Source organism: Bufo gargarizans, chromosome 11 (genome assembly GCF_014858855.1).
Source record: "Bufo gargarizans isolate SCDJY-AF-19 chromosome 11, ASM1485885v1, whole genome shotgun sequence".
NCBI classification, from domain to species: Eukaryota; Metazoa; Chordata; class Amphibia; order Anura; family Bufonidae; genus Bufo; species Bufo gargarizans.
Window position 1 is genome coordinate 13,890,675 of NC_058090.1, and position 20,583 is coordinate 13,911,257.

Here is a 20,583-nt window from a genome sequence, read left to right on the forward strand (position 1 = left end):
CCCCCCCAGTATACAGCCCACCACACAATATACAGCCCATTACACAATATATAGCCCACCACACAATATACAGCCCACCACACAGTATACAGCCCACCACACAGTATACAGCACCCCACTATACAGTAGTTTACAGTATATTAACATAACAGCCCCTGTCACCTTTTTCTGATGTAATCTTCACACAAAAAAGCTCCACAGTTAACTTCTGCAACACTCAGTAGGACCTGTGATGACCTCATAGCCATGTGACCAGTAATTGCTAGGTTACTGGTCACATGGTAATGATGTCATTAAAGTCCTAGATCAAAACTCATTAAGGTCCTAGAATTAAGATCATTAACACAGTACGATCATGATGCCTGTGTAGCCGACAGCCTGACACCCGGGGCAGTGGCCAGCAGGGCTCAAGAGGCAGCTGCCTTGGGCCCCCCAGGAGCAACTGGGCCCAGGGCAACTGCCCCTTTTGCCCCTTGGTAAAGACGGCCCTGATCGTATGTTACAGCGTCTGCTGAGCCAATGACGGTAAGCCAGTGGTGGCGAACCTATGGCACGCGTGCCAGAGGTGGCATTAAGAGCCCTCTCTGTGGGCACCCGCGCCCTGAAAAAAGTCTATGGTGTACCAATATGCCTTAGACTTTTCCTGCCATTCATCAGTGCAGGGCGCACTATCAACAGCGCAGGCAGCGCATTGAACGTAGGCAGCATATTATAGCTAAATGATAAAGTACATGGAAGATATACTATAGTGGACTGAAGTATTCAGGGTAAATTGTGATAAATAAGTGGGTTTTGGGTTACAGTTTGGGCACTCGGTCTGTAAAAGGTTCACCGTCACCGCCCTAAGCCTATCGTTTAACACAGTGGGGCACATGTACCAAGAACAGCTTTTTACGCTGATGCGTATCTGTGGCAGTCTGTGCGCCTGGAGTAGTTTTTCAGCAATATTTTCACCTGTTTCCATGCAACTGGCAGAGACTGTGTAAAAGCGACCGTGCGACAAAATATTGTTGCACAGCCAAACAGAAAAGGGGACTTGCAACGATTTAAACATAAAACAGTCGCAAATCCCTAGCAAATGTGCGCCAGTCTGCTGAACCAGTGTATCTAATCCTATCATGTGTGATACTGTTTGCTGTGTTGGTGTATCTAAGCCCATCATGTGTCATACAGTCTGCTGAACCAGGTTATCTAATCCTATCATGTTTGATACTGTTTGCTGTGTTGGTGTATCTAAGCCCATCATGGGTCATACAGTCTGGTGAAGCAATGTATCTAATCCTATAAGTGTGATACTCTGCTCTCTTTCCTGAGATTGTGAAAAGTGACATTCTGCAATGTACAGTAAATCTCTGCCCACAGCACATTAGGGAATGGAGAACGAGGCTAAAATCGCGTCTAACAGTCAATGTTTTGAAGACCTTGTGCCAAGTTAAAATCCACTGGCACCGTCCTCCTGCAGGTGATTGGCTACCTGCCTGGAGGGAGGGGTTGTGAACCTGATGCATCACACACAATGACACTATACACATTGCACCTTGACCCATGAGAAGAGGAGCAGTAGGGTGATCGCTCTGGAGAGTAGCGGACACTAACCAGGACAGGTATGTTCACCCCCCCTTCTTTTCTTTTTTTATTTGGCATTATACCAGGCCGCCTAGCTTCTCCAACCTAATACCAACTCCAAATTTCCCAGAATAGTTTTGGTTGTCACTGCCGTTCAGATCTGCCTTCTGTTATCTGAACTCCTGGGACAGTATATGTTCCTTAATGAGGGAGTCACTGAATCTGCCTCCAGTATGAACGGCAGGAGCCTCTCGCCCGCACCTCTGTCTTGTGTGTTCATTTCTTATTCTTATTGACTAATTACTTATTCTTGTGGACTTTGTTGTATTGTTTCTATTCTTGTGACACTGACTACATTGTTTCTATTCTTGTGGCCCTTGTTGTTTCTATTATCGTGATGCTTGTTACATTGTTTCTACCTGGGGCGGACTGAGAACCTAACGTGGCTCTGAAAAAAAATCCTAAAAGTGGCCCCATGTTGTAGGTGGGTCCATATTGACCGAAGACGTGGCAACATAAATAGGTGGGGTCAGTAATACCATAGTGCCAAAAACTGTCCCATCAGAACCATATACCACAGTGCGGCACAATATACTGCCCCAAAAGCTGCCCCTCTGTGGTGGCCATCAATAGATGCCATTTTCTGCCCTCCTCCAGTTCTCTCTGATTATGATCCTTGTTACATTGTTTCTATTCTTGTGACACATTACATGGTCTCTATTCTTGTGGCTCTTGTAGCATTGTCTCTGTCATTGTGGCCCTTGTTATGTTGTCTCTATTCTTGTGGCCCTTGTTACATTATTTGAGGATTTCATGTTTAGCATTGTACTTTATACCTTCTCGGTGCCCCGTTCTGATCTCACATCTGTTGTTTCGCAGGTCGATGCTGTCATGTGCAGAAACCGTAAGGGTTTGGCGGTAGCATGTCTGATCTGCATCTCCGTTGTGTCGGGGGTCATCGCCCTTATACTCAGTTTAGTGGGGACCAGAGATATATATCAGCCATCACCTAACAAGGTAAGGGAACGGCATGAACCATTGAAATTAGAAGAGTCCCCTATAAATTTGGGTGAACCCCAATGATGGGTGTTATCCAGCTGTTCCAGAATGGTGAATCTGCCCAGTTATGTGGAGATACTGGAGTAGGCGAACGATCCCTTGGGCATTTCACCCTACACTGTTCTTGGGGTTACTGGTTCTCATTGAAGAGACCTATCTATTATGGAGTCTTACATGCAATGCTCCATGGAAAAAAAGTATGCAAATTACCTCTCCTCCAGAAGGAAGGAAACCTTTCTTTAGATGGCTTCCTCCAATAGGCGGCATTGGAGAGAGAGTGTTACTTCCTTTTGGAAGAGAGCTAATCTCCCCTACACCCTGGTAGCTGTGAGGGTGGCCGCTCTGCTTCCCCAGAAACAGATATAACCAAGAATGGCTGTATAGATCTTACAACTGGAGAGAAGAGGAAAAACATCGGGACTTAAAAGGGGAGGGGCTGTGACAACTGCCCTGATGTGAAAGGTAACAATTCTCTGTGACCCTCACCAGATGAACTGAGCACATGTTTCTAATATCAATAAATATTTCTGATAAAAATATAATAATTTTCCACAATTACCATCCCTCCCGTATGGACCTGCTGTTTATGCCTTTGCAGCCTGGGCTATGTGTGTTGCAATTCAGCCTTTGAGGAGCACTCCAGGCAAAACTGATGCTCTGTGTTTGACCTAATTCAGAGGCTGAGGGGGCGGAGCATGACACACGGATTCTCCAATTGCTGGTTATCAAACCATGTGTCATGCTCTACCCCTGAAGCTATACAAAAGGCATGGTATAGCATCAGGGGTGCACCACCAATGAGGCCAGGTGAGGCGATCGCCTCAGGCAGCACCAGGTAGGGGTAAGAGAGGGGTAGCGGAAGGGCCATGGGCAATGAGCGCTTTCATTGTAGCAAAGGAGATAGGTTAAGAAATTTCAGTTAAGAGTTTCAGTTTTTGCTTCAGGCATCAGAAAGGCTAGGTGCACGCCTGTATAGCATATACAGTAAGTTACTGCAAAAGCAATGCACATGAGAAATAATGGACTGACTTTAGCACTACCATTGTAGTACTGGTGGATGTACCATATGCACGACCAGTATAAGAGCTCACAAACGCATTTTTTCCGTGTCCGTTACGTTTTTTATCTATTTCATTTATTCAAAAAATTTTTGATTACACTCACGTTCCGCCAAAAAAAGTAGAACATGTCACATTATTGAAAAGATAGGACTATTCTATTAGTGGATGGCCTTTCCATTCCGCAAAATGTGGAATGCACACGGCCACTATCCGTGTTTTGCGGATCTGCAATTTGCAGACCACAAAACATCCAACGGTTGAACCTACTGTGCCACGTGACCAGCCTCCTTCAAGCACGTTCTCTAAGTGAACCCCTCATTCTTCACAGTACCTCTGATGGTGGGGATAGACTTTCCCGAGGAGAACAGCAGGTCACTAGCTCTTGAAGTGGGTTGGCACACAAAGAAGCTTGTCCAGGCGGACTAGCAGGTACCAGAGGTATGGACGTAGTCAACAGGCCGAGTCAAAACCAAGAGCGACCGTGCAGGGCCAAAGGATAAGGCAGAGACAAAGCTGTAAAGCAATAGGTCAGGGCAGGTGGTACAGGTCAGGCAATCCGGGTCAGCAATTAGATAGTCGAGATGGAGCAGGCAAGGGTCAGTTAGTGGAATCCAGAAGACAAGCACGGGTTGGGGGATCAGGAATAGAAGCACTAACAAAAGCAACCTTAGCAGGACACAAGGACCTTTGAGGCTCAGGCCCCTGGGAAGAGGACTGGAGCACTTATATAGGTGACTGGTCAGAAGGTCAGCACAGGTCACGTGTGCTTAACCATTAAATCACAGGAAGTGCTTTACGCCGGCCCTTAAACAATGTGCTACAGGGACCAGGCTGGAAGGCATGCTGTGTCCAGGGCTGGAAGGAAACTGTGGTGCCGGCGTCCGGACAGGATGGCACCTGCAAGGACAGAGCCCGGGACTGCGGTGGTGAATAGGTAGACACTGGCCGCTGACCACCGCTGCTACCTACCCCCCAATGCGGCTGGACGCGGACAATGATGAAGATGGCTAGAGAGGACAGTGCTCGCCCATACACGGAGCCCGGGACCACTGCATAGAGTAGGGGGACATTGGCGGCCAGCTACCGCCGTCACACGATCTGTGATAAACTATATTAGTGCAAGGGGCCCATATACTGCTCTTGCACAGGGGCCCTCACCTTTCTGTGTGCATCCCTGCCAGTGTCTAAAGAATTGTGTCCAGCGTTCCATCCGATTTCATAGATAACCATTGGTTGAAGTGATACTCGCACAGGGGTAACCCATTAGGGCACCAAAATTCATGCGATTCATGTGGTGCTCCTTCTGCTGGCCTCCTCTTCTTCAAGCTGTAAAAAATTTAGGAAAGTAATGAGAACTGTGCCCCGTGTCCTGACAGTGAATCCATGGATGTAAACATAACTGGATCTCACGTTAATGAATATTACTGGTAAGATACTGGTTTTATGGGCGCACATCCTGTTGTGTTATTTGCACATATTATACAGAGCAGGATACGAGCGGCTCGGAGGCTTTCCACACCCTGTGGCGTCGTTCTCTTCAGGGCAATGTACAATACAAATTAAAAAAAGTGAAGTGGTCATCCATCTGCTCCGTCATCTGCAGTCGGATAAGACAATTATTTTTTTATTTTTTATTGTATGTTTATTGGAAAGTTTTTAAGTCGTACAAAGAATAATTCAAATTCAAATGCACAAAGGTTGACCAATAGAACATGAACAGCAAGGAAAAAGCATTAAAGGGGTTATCCAATACTAGAAACTGCCCCCCCCCCACCCCGTCCCCCGTCCCCACCTGCCAATAGCTGCTCCCCCCACCCCTCGACACCGGATGTTTTCATCCGCGCACAGGGAGAAGAGACGGGGACAGGGACCTTGTATCAAGGCAGCCAGATACTCCAAGATCCCTGGTGAGTCAGAGTGTTGCCAGAACGGGGCAATAAGGCAGCGTGCCGCCATCAGCACCTGTAATAATTTAAGTGAGTGCCTCCTAACAGGGGCAGATGTTACATTCAGTAGATATGATAGAGGATCAAGGGGGACATTACAGCCTAGGTGGTCGCAGAGGAGTGCGCTGACACTACCCCAGAGGGGATGATCGAGTTGGCAGACCCAAAAGATATGAGGAAGCATTGTCCGAGAAGCCCCTCACCTCCAGCACACTACATCTAGATAATCAGTTATAATGTCACGTACGGGAGAAGTGTGTGCCGCCCTGAGCGCCACTCTCACCTCTGTCCCTGCCCACTTGCGCGGTCCCCCCTAGGCGACGGTGTACAACTTGACGGCGGTCCCTAATCTGAGTACGTGCAGGGCCTTAAAGGTAAGAATACAATAAAGGGAAAAAAAACAACAAACAAAGTGACAGGTACTGAGGGGTTAATCAAATATCAAAGTCAATACGAGCCGAGGCCAGGAGGAACAACAATACAAAAGGGAAAAGCAAGATCAAGTCAAACTTACACCGGGGTCAAAGCCAAGAGGTCAAGTCAAATGCAGGAGGTAGCAAGAGCGAAGTCAGAGCACAACAAACACTAACAGACGATACGCTGGTGCATGAAATAAGACCAATCACAGGCAACTTGTGGCCAGCAGGCTGCCTGTTTAAATAGCCCTGGCTGGTGAGTCACATGACGTGGCCAGTGTCACGTGACTCATAGTACACAGCCCAACACAGCTGAGCACCGATCATCATTATCGGCGCTCAGCTCCTCTGCTGCTCGCCTGCTGCCATGGAGACGAGGACGCAGGCTGCGTTCTTGACCCTCTCCTTGCGCAGGGTGCCAGCAGCGCTGCGAAGGAAGCACACGTCGCTGGCCCCTCGTTACATATATTCTTGTACATAGGATAGTAGGTACTTGTGTCCGGAGTGGACCGATGCTCTGGGACTATGTTCACTACATTGTATCTTGTACATAGGAGCAGTATTATAGTAGTTATATTCTTGTACATAGGAGCAGTATTATAGTAGTTATATTCTTGTACATAGGAGGCAGTATTATAGTAGTTATATTCTTGTACATAGGAGGCAGTATTATAGTAGTTATATTCTGGTACATAGGAGGCAGTATTATAGTAGTTATATTCTGGTACATAGGAGGCAGTATTATAGTAGTTATATTCTTGTACATAGGAGGCGGTATTATAGTAGTTATATTCTTGTACATAGGAGGCAGTATTATAGTAGTTATATTCTTGTACATAGGAGGCAGTATTATAGTAGTTATATTCTTGTACATAGGAGCAGTATTATAGTAGTTATATTCTTGTACATAGGAGCAGTATTATAGTAGTTATATTAATGTACATAGGAGCAGTATTATAGTAGTTATATTCTTGTACATAGGAGCAGTATTATAGTAGTTATATTCTTGTACATAGGAGCAGTATTATAGTAGTTATATTCTTGTACATAGGAGGCAGTATTATAGTAGTTATATTCTTGTACTTAGGAGGCAGTATTATAATAGTTATATTCTTGTACATAGGAGGCAGTATTATAATAGTTATATTCATGTACATAGGAGGCAGTATTATAGTAGTTATATTCTTGTACATAGGAGCAGTATTATAGTAGTTATATTCTTGTACATAGGAGCAGTATTATAGTAGTTATATTCTTGTACATAGGAGCAGTATTATAGTAGTTATATTCTTGTACATAGGAGCAGTATTATAGTAGTTATTGTCTTGTACATAGGAGCAGTATTATAGTAGGTATATCCTTGTACATAGGAGGCCGTATTATAGTAGTTATATTCTTGTACATAGGAGCAGTATTATAGTAGTTATATTCTTGTACATAGGAGGCAGTATTATAGTAGTTATATTCTTGTACTTAGGAGGCAGTATTATAATAGTTATATTCTTGTACATAGGAGGCAGTATTATAATAGTTATATTCATGTACATAGGAGGCAGTATTATAGTAGTTATATTCTTGTACATAGGAGCAGTATTATAGTAGTTATATTCTTGTACATAGGAGCAGTATTATAGTAGTTATATTCTTGTACATAGGAGCAGTATTATAGTAGTTATATTCTTGTACATAGGAGCAGTATTATAGTAGTTATTGTCTTGTACATAGGAGCAGTATTATAGTAGGTATATCCTTGTACATAGGAGGCCGTATTATAGTAGTTATATTCTTGTACATAGGAGCAGTATTATAGTAGTTATATCCTTGTACATAGGAGCAGTATTATAGTAGTTATATTCTTGTACATAGGAGCAGTATTATAGTAGTTATATTCTTGTACATAGGAGCAGTATTATAGTAGTTATTGTCTTGTACATAGGAGCAGTATTATAGTAGGTATATCCTTGTACATAGGAGGCCGTATTATAGTAGTTATATTCTTGTACATAGGAGCAGTATTATAGTAGTTATTGTCTTGTACATAGGAGCAGTATTATAGTAGTTATATTCTTGTACATAGGAGCAGTATTATAGTAGTTATTGTCTTGTACATAGGAGCAGTATTATAGTAGTTATATTCTTGTACATAGGAGCAGTATTATAGTAGTTATATCCTTGTACATAGGAGGCCGTATTATAGTAGTTATATTCTTGTACATAAGAGGCAGTATTATAGTAGTTATACTCTTGTATATAGGAGCAGTATTATAGTAGGTCTATTCTTGTACTTGATTACACTTTTTCCCCTTTCAAAACAGTGTTTGTCATTGTCAGTTTGTGAATGTTAATATGCAGCCCATCTCTTAATACCAAGGGAAACTTTTTTCTTACCATATAGGTAAGTTAACCCTAATTAAAAACTAAAACCTTGTGTTGTAATCCAATGATGTCATGGCATTTCAGGTAATTGTAAAAAATTATTTCCGGTACACAGTAAAAACAATTACGGTACCTAATAAAATGCTGACAAAGTAATAAACATAAAGTCGATTCACTCTTATCGTTTCACAAATAATGAAAACACCTGGAGTTTATGAGAAGTAGAAAGATCAGAGTACAGAGGAGACAATCTGAAAACAATGGGTGAGGTTGGCCACACAGACCCCCGTGGCATAGGCCTCATGCACACGACCGTTTTTTTTAAGGTCCGCAAAAACGGAGTCCGTAGGTCCGTGGTCCGTGACCGTTTTTTCGCCCGTGGGTCTACCTTGATTTTTGGAGGATCCACGGACATGAAAAATGAAAAACAAATCTAAGTCAAGTTTGCCATTGAAATAATAGGAAAAAACGGACACGGATCACGGACACGGATCACGGACGCGGATGACAATCTTGTGTGCATCCGTGTTTTTTCACGGACCCATTGACTTGAATGGGTCCGTGAACCGTTGGCCGTGAAAAGAATAGGACAGGTCATATTTTTTCACGGCCAGGAATCACGGATCACGGATGCGGCTGCCAAACGGTGCATTTTCCGATTTTTCCACGGACCCATTGAAAGTCAAAGGGTCCGCGAAAAAAACGGAAAACGGCACAACGGCCACGGATGCACACAATGGTCGTGTGCATGAGGCCATAGACTGTAGTGCACTCTAGCACTGATTTACTCTTATGTTACATGTTATTGCAGGTTTTATTATTACCACCAGGTATAGTAGAGCACGGTCCGTGTTATAGCAATGTACGAAGCTGTAGAAATATGGTGTTAACAATCTGATGTGAATCCATTGTAAGATCCGCACAGAGATTTTTACAGTGAATTGGACACGGACTTTGTCATACTGTATGTCCTAAAGCCCCTATTCACATGTATTATTTGGTATCAGAAACTGCATTGAAAATGTTGTGACTAAGGCCTCATGCACGCGACCGTTGTTTGCTTCCGCGTCCGTTCCGCCGATTTTAGCGTTTCAGGTGCGGCCCCATTCATTTCTATGCGGATAGTGCACCGTTTGCTATCCGTGTCCGTGATACGTGGTTCCAGTCCGTCCCAAAAATATAACCTGTCCTATTATTTCTGCGGAAAACGGTTCGCGGACCCATTCAAGTCAATGGGACCGCTAAAAAACGCGGAGGCACACAAGATTGTCGTCCGCGTCCGTTTTATTCCTATCATTTACATGGCAACCCTGTCTTAGACTTTTTTTTACCTTCCTTTATGTCTGGTGGTCCTCCAAAAATAAAGGAAGACACACGGAAACAAAAACAGAAACGGATCACGGAACAACGGAACCCCATTTTGCGGAACGGAACACAACACACCGGTCGTGAGGCCTTATTGTGACCGACTAGTCTCTGTTCTGATTTACAGTGGTTGTTTAGAGCAGTGAATTACATTTTATGACTACGTATTATAGTGTAATGTATTGTGCAGTATTGTGTCTCGTGTGATGGTATGCTCACTTTTACACCACGGAGTAGTCTGCATTATATAACTTCTTATATTATTGTGTTGCACTCCCTGCCAGTATGGATTGCAGTGTTGGTTAATATTTCACCCGTAATCTTATGGAATAACATTTATTGCACCCTATTTATAGCATGGCGTATTCTGCATGATATTGCGGTAATATAGTGTGAGCACTTATGGGCCGGGCTGCCACCACATGCATCCTGATAACCATTGTTTGATTTGTCTGCAGAACACAGTCTCCTGTAATGTCTACAATGTATTACACTATTGTGTTAAGTATAGTGCTGCTATATACGTGAATAAGTAGTAACTACTTGTCCCTCTAGGTAATACACTGTGTCCCATGTATTATAATACTGCCTGATCTCTATCAAAACACTTTATAACACTAGCACGTTGTATTTGGTATTATATGTGTATTCTATTATATCGCACTCTGTGTGGTTGATATTATACTGTTACAGGATTGTATTGCGCTGTGTTAGGGTATGGCATTGTGTCTACTGAGGACTGTATTATACTGTACGTAATGTGGAGTATTCTGTAGTGTACTATATTGCACCGTGTAATACAATATTTTCAGTATTTATTTTATTTAAATGTATAATTATTTTTATATTAGTATTTATAGTACATACTGATACGGCATCTTTTTTTTTGTAGTACTATGTTATATTATGCAGTATTGCTTATTATGCGATCAAATTACACTTTTGCCATAGTATGTATTATCAGATTTGTAGCATTTTGCTCTATCGTAGTATTTTATGTTTGTACTATAGCATTTTGTTACATTATGGTGTGTTTACTACTATATTATTATACTGCAAGAGTTCTGGTTAAGGCCTCATGCACACCACCGCATTTATTTTGCGGTCCGCAAAAAAACGAATCCACAAAAATACGGATGACATCCGTGTGCATTCCGTATTTTGCGGAACGGAGCAGCTGGCCCCTGATAGAACAGTACTATCCTTGTCCGTAATGCGGACAATAATACGACATGTTTTTTGCGGAACGGTAATACGGACATGCGGAAACAGAAGGCACATGGAGTAACTTCCGTTTTTTTGCAGACCCATTGAAATGAATGGTTCCATATACGGTCCGCAAAAAAAAATGAATGGACACGGAAAGAATATACGTTCGTGTGCATGAGCCCTAAATCTCGGGAGCCAAGTACCTAGAAATTTACGAAGGGTATGGAGACACGGTCACCATGTGACAAAGTACTACGTAGTCATACAAGCCGCAGCAGGATCCTATTAACTAATTAAAACCAAATTGTTTCCTCAGTGTTCATTGTTAATGGTTTTGGGTCTGCAGGTTACTGTGCAGCTATTAAAGGGGTTGTCCAGCCGTGGAGTAGACAACCCCTGGGGTCCTCCCCTGTCCCCCTAAGTATGAAATAAATCCACCGCCCTGTCCGCAGTCCACCTCCGTTCCCAGATCACCAGGAAGTGCTTTGGTCCCGTGACCACTGTGGCCATTAGAACAGCGATGTACCGTTCAAGCCACTGTGGTCATGGGACCATCCGCTTTCTGGTCCTGCGGGAGGCGGTCGGGAAAGGAGCAGCCGTGGGACTGCGGACAGGTGAGTGGGTTACTTTTAATGTTCAGGAGGACTCTGGACAACCCCTTTAAGAATGAACACAGAACAAATTATAAGGATCTAATTAGATAATAGGATCCTGCTGCTTTTTGTACTGTCACGTAATACTCAGCCGCAAGGAGGCCACGTCCCAACCACAACACGTGGCCGTACCCTGGCTTTTTTTCCTTTTTTTACTGTTTATTATAATTTCGCTCATTGCGTGCTCTGTCCTTGTAATATAGCGTGGTGTATTGTGTCTTACAGTACGGCTTGGTGTTTGATGCTGGGTCTTCCCATACGTCGCTCTACGTATATCAATGGCCGGCGCACAAGGAGAATGACACCGGGATTGTTACTCAGATCCACATGTGTGAAGTTAAAGGTACATAAATATTCTCTTCTCTGGTTAGCAGCATTCCCTTTATACAGGGTGGCCGGGGCGTAGCTATAGAGGTGGCACCCGGGCCTAGGAGCCTGAGGGGGCCCAAAGGCCCTTGTGCCGCATAAGAAGACACCAGTATTATAGAAAGTGCATGCTGGTGAAGTTACACCTCTGGCTGGAGAGAAGGGGTTAGGTCAAGAATTTGGCATGGCTTGGGGCAGCCGTTTCAATTGTTGCCTCAGGCGGCACGAAGGCTATGTGCTTCCCTGCCCCCTTGCCACAAAGCACTGAGGAAAGAGGAGCCCAAGCTGAGCTCTTCCACCAGGGCCCATAGGCCTTTAGCTACACCCCTGAGGGTGGCCCACGAAAAAGTAGCCCATCTCCAGCAATAGTATGTTATTTGGTACGGTTTCAGGTTCAGAGATTTCAGCGCTCGCTGACACGTCGTTCGTGATACACCAACTTGCTGAGACAGTCTTCGATTTAATATCTGGGGGCTACTTGCCATTCGCTTATGAATTTCATGCACAACTTCAGGCGTCCTAATGGATGGAGACCTCGGTTTCTTAATGTTTGATGCCATTTCCAAACCAGACTCTGAATACAACGTTTGGCCGGTGGTTTTGTTCCCGAGTACTTGTCGACAAAAGGTCTCTTGTGTTTCCTAGTCACCATCTTTCTGACACAATAGGCCTTTTATCAAACGGAATAATAAATCAGTCTAAGTTGCCCATGGCAACCAATCAGAGCTCAGCTTTCAGTTCCTACAGGGCTCTGAAAAAATGAAAGCAGAGCTCTGATTGGTTGCTATGGACAACTAAGACTGATTTACTATTAGACAGTCTGATTTGGAGATGTTGGAGACGGCCTAGTTTTCTGTGGCCCACCTTGTATCAGGAAGGTTTATTACCTCAGACAGGCCTCGTGCAGGCCGCCAGATCTTGGCTCCGTTTTGTTAAAAGCTGTAATAGGGCTCTCCTACAAGTGAATGTATGTCCAGAGCTATATTCTTCCCCACATGGCACCAGCTGGCTCTGTATACGGCTGTACCGGCCCTGTATACGGCTGTACCGGCCCTGTATACGGCTGTACCGGCCCTGTATACGGCTGTACCGGCCCTGTATACGGCTGTACCGGCCCTGTATACGGCTGTACCGGCCCTGTATACGGCTGTACCGGCCCTGTATACGACTGTACCGGCCCTGTATATGGCTGTGTCAGATCTGTTGGTTGTATACATGACTCTGTTCACACGCGCATCATGCATTCCATTTATACTGAGTCTTGTTTTTCATGGACACAAAGTGTTGCACCAGGAGCACGCTGGGCAAAAAATTGGGAATTCTAAATTCTCATTTAATAACGCGAGAGAAATCTGCAAAGGGGAAAAAAAAATCGATCGTGTGATAATTTCATGCAGTCCGTGCTGTACGTGTTTAGCCAGTCAGATATAGGGTGCTGGGTGACCGAATACCAAGCCGACTAATTACCTCACCTGCTTACCTGTTTACAATACAAAATGGCTGACAACTCCTTTCACCACAACTGTGACGGTGCTTTATAGATTATATGGCAGCAGTGGTTTTTCATGGGCATAGTTGTCAGCAGCCCTTCATTTCATGGCCAGTCACACAGCCGGAGATTTGTCTGTGTACATTTACATTTTTACCTCAGAAAAAGACTTGAATAAGACAAACTGTACAAAATGGAGATATTTCTCACAGCAACCAATCACATCGCACGGCAACCAATCGCATCGTACAACAACCAATCACATCGCATGGCAACCAATCAATTTGCACAGCAACCAATCAAGACTTACCGACAGCAACCAAACACTTTGCACAGCAACCAATCAAGACTTGCCCACAGCAACCAATCACATCCCTTGTTCTTTTTTTCTATGCTGCTCTGGAAGAATGAAACCTTGAATTTGATTGGTTACTACGGACAGCACCTCCATTTATGGCTTCACTAGTTTCTATGTATAAGAGGCCTCTGTTCTCTCCACATTAGGGCTCGTTCACACGAACGTGTGCTGCCCGTTGCCATATTGCGGACCGCATTTGCGGATCCGCAATACACAGGCACGGTTCCGTGGCCATTCCGCATCACGAATGCGGACCCATTTATTTCAATGGGTCCGCAAATCTGGAGATGCGGAACTGAAGAACGGAACAATACGGAAGCACTACGGAGTGCTTTCTGGGGTTCTGTTCCGTGCTTCTGCACCGCAAAAAGATAGAACTTGCTCTATCTTTTTGCGGAATGGAAGGATCGCGGACCCATTCAAGTGAATGGGTCTGCGATCACCATGCGCCTGCCCCACAGACGGTGCCCGTGCATTGCGGACCACAATTTGTGGTCTACAGCACAGGCATGGGCTTCACACATTCGTGTGAGCGAGCCCTTAACAAAATGCCTGTCGTTCTGTTATCTACAGAAGTGTGGAGCTACGTGATTCTCTGAGACAGTATCACACATTATAGACTTAGATACACAGTCTTTGAAGACAGTATTATACATCACAGGATTACATACAGTGGCTTAGCAGACAGCATCACACATAATGGGATTAGATACACAGCTCAGCAGACAGCATCACACATAATGGGATTAGATACACAGCTCAGCAGACCGTATCACACAGGATAGGATTAGATACACAGCTCAGCAGACAGTATCACACAGGGTAGGATTACATACACAGCTCAGCAGACGGTATCACACATGATAGGATTAGATACACAGCTCAGCAGACCGTATCACACAGGATAGGATTAGATACACAGCTCAGCAGACTGTATCACACATGATAGGATTAGATACACAGTTTAGCTGACAGTATTACACAGGATAGGATTAGATACACAGCTCAGCAGACAGTATCACACAGGATAGGATTAGATACACAGCTCAGCAGACTGTATCACACATGATAGGATTAGATACACAGTTTAGCTGACAGTATTACACAGGATAGGATTAGATACACAGCTCAGCAGACAGTATCACATGTGATAGGATTAGATACACAGGTCGGCAGACAGTATCACACAGGATAGGATTAGATACACAGCTCAGCAGACAGTATCACACAGGATAGGATTAGATACACAGCTCAGCAGACGTATCACACAGGATAGGATTAGATACACAGCTCAGCAGACAGTATCACACATGATAGGATTAGATACACAGCTCAGCAGACAGTATCACACAGGATAGGATTAGATACACAGCTCATCAGGTAGTATCACACAGGATAGGATTAGATACACAGCTCAGCAGACAGCATCACACAGGAGAGGATTAGATACACAGCTCAGCAGTCAGTATCACACAGGATAGGATTAGATACACGGCTCAGCAGGCAGTATCACACAGGATAGGATTAGATACACAGCTCAGCAGGCAGTATCACACAGGATAGGATTAGATACACAGCTCAGCAGACAGTATCACACAGGATAGGATTAGGTACACAGCTCAGCAGACAGTATCACACAGGATAGGATTAGATACACAGCTCAGCAGACAGTATCACACAGGATAGGATTAGATACACAGGTCGGCAGACAGTATCACACAGGATAGGATTAGATACACAGGTCGGCAGACAGTATCACACAGGATAGGATTAGATACACAGCTCAGCAGACAGTATCACATAGGATAGGATTAGATACACAGCTCAGCAGACAGTATCACACAGGATAGGATTAGATACACAGCTCAACAGACAGTATCATAAGCTTTGATATGTCAGTACAGTATCACACATGATAGGCTTAGATACAACAGCGCGCAGACCATATCACACATAAGCTTAGATACTGCCTCAGCAGAAAGTATTACACACGAAAGGATTGGATACACAGCAAAAAGTATCACACATGATAGAATTGGGTACAGCAGTGGTTCAGCAGACAGTATCACACATAAGCTTAGATACAGCAGGGGCAACATCTGCATGGAGTTGTTTGATGGATTTCCTCCCACACTCCAAGCACGTATAGACGCAGCGGTCAGGGCTGGGCTACCTATATAAATATTCACCTTTCTAAATGAAGAGGTGGACATAATGGGCGGCAGCGAAAGGGTTGATTCTGCTGTCGTCCCTGCTGATCTGGCCAAGTTCAGACTATTAATCAATAATGTTTAAAGGTCTCAGAAAGTCAAATATTGGCAGAGCAATCCAAACCTGAAGAGCGGCCAAGACCTCTCATGTATTGTACGAGCAGGGAATTCCTCTATCCCATGGCTTCTTCTTAAAGGGGCACTCCATGATTTTCTGGTGCAGTCCGGCATCTATGGCTAATGATTACTTGCTGCTTCAATAGGAATCAGTGACTCTAGGAGCCTGGCTTTTCTCCCCACCAAATCAACATGGACCCATCTGGCCGAAAGCTATAGGCCAGTCTAATGGGGCCCGAAATACACTTCCTCGGCTGGACTGTCCCCCATGCTTTGCACTGCAGCTCTGATTTTTCAGATCGACTTCTGCGTATCGTCCCAAGCTCACCAAGTCAGGGCGTCGAGAGCAAAGAGGGAAATCTCGTAAACCACCAGTGAGAGAGACTGGTCAAGTGGGTGCTAAAGAGGTGGCGTCCATTGGCCTCATCAGATGCAACATGTCCGATCCTTTTGTGCGCAAACGGAAATAAGTCGCCAGCAAGCAATGTACCTGTGTACGGGGCACCTCAACTCTGGGATCTTGGGGTTCTGCTTTCTGATTTAAAGGGGTAGTCTGATTTAAAGGGGTTGTATTACATATCTGTATTATTGAATTCTCAGGTTCAGGACTGTCTTCTTATGCTGATGATCCGGCCCAGGCCGGCGAGATCCTCAGACCCTGTATGGACGAGGCGCTGAAGATCATCCCCTCCGAACAGCACAGAGAGACCAGGACGTTACTGGGGGCTACAGCCGGCATGAGGCTACTCAAGTAAAATATACTGTATAATATATCAGAAGTGATAGCGTAATAACATGACAGAATTACCCAGAATTCCTCCATAACGGCTTATGCAATCATCTCCTTATCTGCATTCAACCTGACATCGCCAATTACCAAACAAACATCCTAATAAAATACTGAGTAATTGTGCAAACAGCGCTGAAAGGAATACTTATCACTGGCAACAATGGCTGTCACGGGCCCCGTCCAGGAAGCGGGCCCCTGTGTGCAGGGGTGCACCACCATTGAGGCCAGTTGAGGCAGCAGAAAGGCTAGGTGCGCCCCTGCCTGTGTGCAGAATCCCGCTTTCTAGAACACCGGGTGCTTCTGCGTTCTTCGGTGCACACCTCCCGGACACGACTTAAAAGGAACCCAAAGTAGAAGGACAGGACTAAAAATGTTCGAGTTGTCGGGGTCCCCCTTTAAGGGAGTATGAAACAGCAATTGCTATGTGGGGAGGGGGTGCAAAATCTCTAATGTGCATCCTTGGCCATCCAGGGCCGGTGGGAGGAATAGGCAGCTTCCAAGGGCGACATTTAAAAATGGGGGCATAACCATTGCCTGTGACCAAATCCTGGGGTCCGCCGAATGCTTCCCTTCAGTTCATCTGACCAAGGGCGGAGGGCTCATTTTGCAGCCCCCTGCTAATTTATTATTTTATCCTAACTCTTTAAAGGGGTCAAAGTTTCATTTTCCTTATACAGATTCAAAATAAAAAAATCTGTCTGCCTGCATCTCCCTTCGCCACCACTAGAGGGAGCGTTACTGTATGCTGTGTTATGATACAGCTCTATGCATTAAAGGGGGTATTCCCTATCTGGAGTTTTAATGTAGGACCCCCCCCCCCCCCCCCCCTCTTCACCAGTCACAAGAAAAGGGGGCCAGTCCCCCCCCCTCCTTATGAATGGAGTGGCAGTTGAGCATGCACACTACAGCTCCATTCAACTCTATGGGGGTGCTGGAGATAACCCTAACCCATAGAATTTGAAAATGGCGGCAGTGTGCATGCTCGACTATCGCTCCATTCAAGCGGAGGACACAGGACCCCTGTTCTTATGATCAAAAAGGAGATAAATTCCTAAAACTGTCTGCAATTGGCTTCTAAGCTCCCCCTAGTGGTGACTTCAGGATACCAGAATGGTAAATTGCAATTAAGTCAATGGAGTCCTTCCTCCTGTAAATGAAGCTGCAAATAATGTTGGCCATAAAAAGGACAAGGTGTAAAAAGAGAGGACACGATAAAATGAAGCGCAGATAAAAGTGCCCATTCTGCAATAACACGAAGGAATAGCTATTAATGGTGAATATGTGACATTGTTGCAGTTTATCTACATGTCACTAATGGAATGATCAATATGTATCTTCTCAGTGTTACAATCCGTCCCGTGCTTGTCGTGGTGGCCTTGGTAGGGGTATGATTACAGTGACTCTATTTGACCCCAGACAACTCTTTTTCCACCTTGTAAGCAAAACAGATGTCTCAGAAATCAATTTTCTCTCTAGCGAATCACTTAAAATCATACATTTATTGATTAGGTGGTGTCCCTTTAAGAGCCATGATGGCGGTCATATTGGTTTCTACCTTTGCCTACTGTCGCATGGCCAAACTCTTGCCCTCTTTGTTCACAGGTTGCAGAACGAGAACAAAACCCAGCAAATCTTTGACGAAGTCTCTAAAACTCTTCGTCAGTATCCGGTGAACTTCCAAGGAGCTCGAATATTGGATGGCGAGGAGGAAGGCTCGTTAGGGTGGGTCACGGTCAACTACCTCCTGGGAACCTTCGTACAGGTAAGTAGTCAAATCTAACCCTTTCCCATGGAGTCATGAAGACCCTATCTGCTGACCCGGTTGTCTATTCCTTCAAACCAGTATTCCTATATACAAAGCTGGATGCATCCCAAACAAGCTCAGATGTTCGGTGCCATGGACCTAGGAGGCGCCTCCACCCAAATGACTTTCCAACCTGCGGGGGCCATTGAAAACAAAAGTACAGAGATGACCTTCAGACTCTACGGCTATGACTACACCATCTACACCCATAGCTACCTCTGCTACGGCCAGGACCAGGCGCTGAAGAGTATGCTGGTGCAACTCCTAGAGGTAACCTTTCCAGACGAGTTCCACTCACTTCCATTTTTTTTACGCCCACCGTCCACCTATGGCATAGGTACAATAAGATTCTAGCTTTCGTGGTTAGGATAGGCCATTGATATCAGGTTGTGAGGGTCTGACCCTTAGCACCACTGCTGGTCAGGTCTTTGAGGGGGCTTCGGTGCTGAGGAACAGCGCCATACATTATTTAGTGGCTGTAAGAGGTACTACACATATCTCAGAGTTGCAGTACCACACGTAAACACTATAAAATGTCTGGCGCTGTGCCTGGTAAACAATGAAGAGACCACAGCTGGTTGACGGAGGTACTGAACGTCAGACCCCTCGCCAGAGAGTCGCACCCTTCAGTTATGTTGGGGGACTGCGCTGCAAGTTCTCGTCTTCAAATTCAAGGTGTGAATAGGACTGAATAAAATTCTCACCCGCAGTAAAATGCTGAATCCGTGCCAGGCCATGCGGCACAACATTTCATGGCATGTGCTGCTTTTATAACTGGTGCACATTGATCCAGAAATCCTTGTTGTGTTGCAAGCCGTAGATAAAAGCAGAACTATTATAGCTGCTTGACCTCCCCTGCCATGGTGGTGTGCCTGCTACACAAGGAAGAGGCTGCAGCGCTCGCCCGATTACCGCAACAACTTTAATCAGCTGATCGTAAGGGGGTGCCAAGACTCGGACCCCTACTAATCTGATGTGGATGGCCTGTCCTAACCCATACTTGGAGTGACTACTTTCATAACCCTCAAAAGAGCCACCACCACCCCAGAGACAGTAGGTGATGATTAGGGTTCGGCAAATTAGATAGTAATTTATGTGAATAAACAAAGTGAGACATAGATATTTGCTGGAACTTCAGAAAGACCTCAGCAGAGGCCATACATTTTACAGAAGGACGACGTTTTTAAAAGAATGGGGTTCAGATACAGTGATCCAAACCCGATTCGCTCAAGCCTAGCGATGATACAACCAGGGCCGGCCTTTGGGGTGTGCGGGCTGTGCGGCCGCACAGGGCGCCATAGCAACAGGGGCGCCGGGCGGCCGACAGCCCGCAATGTAATATGGGCAGGCGAGGCGGCACTTATGTTTTCCCACGGGGCGGGCGGGCCCCCGCCCCCTCCATCTCCCCCTCCCCTGTATTCAGCAGGGGGCGCACGTTGCGGTTTAAAAAAAAAAAACTTCGGGCGGCTGGCGGCGCCCCTCATTCTGCGCCGCCTGAGTGGCTGAGGCTGAGCGCCTGCCTGCGCCTGCTGTGTGCTGTTAGTGTAGCGTGGCCGAGCTCTGTTCGATCCGCGGTACAGGAGCTTTTGTTTCCTGTACCCGGCCGGACTGACAGGAAGTGCTCACTTAGTGTGCACTTCCTGTCAGTCCGGCCGGGTACAGGAAACAAATGCTCCTGTACCGCGGATCGAACAGAGCTCGGCCACGCTACACTAGAGGTGGAAAAGAGAGTGGGAGGGGGGAGGAAATAATGACAGGGAGAGGGGGAGAGGGGGGAGAGGGGGGAGAGGGGGAGAGG

At 45.4% G+C, this 20,583-nt stretch overlaps 1 pseudogene; it reads left to right on the forward strand.

The window, feature by feature from the left end:
- The first annotated feature begins 1,523 nt into the window (after nt 1-1,523).
- The window catches only part of LOC122922033, a 53,228-nt pseudogene continuing 34,168 nt past the window's right edge, over nt 1,524-20,583 (forward strand).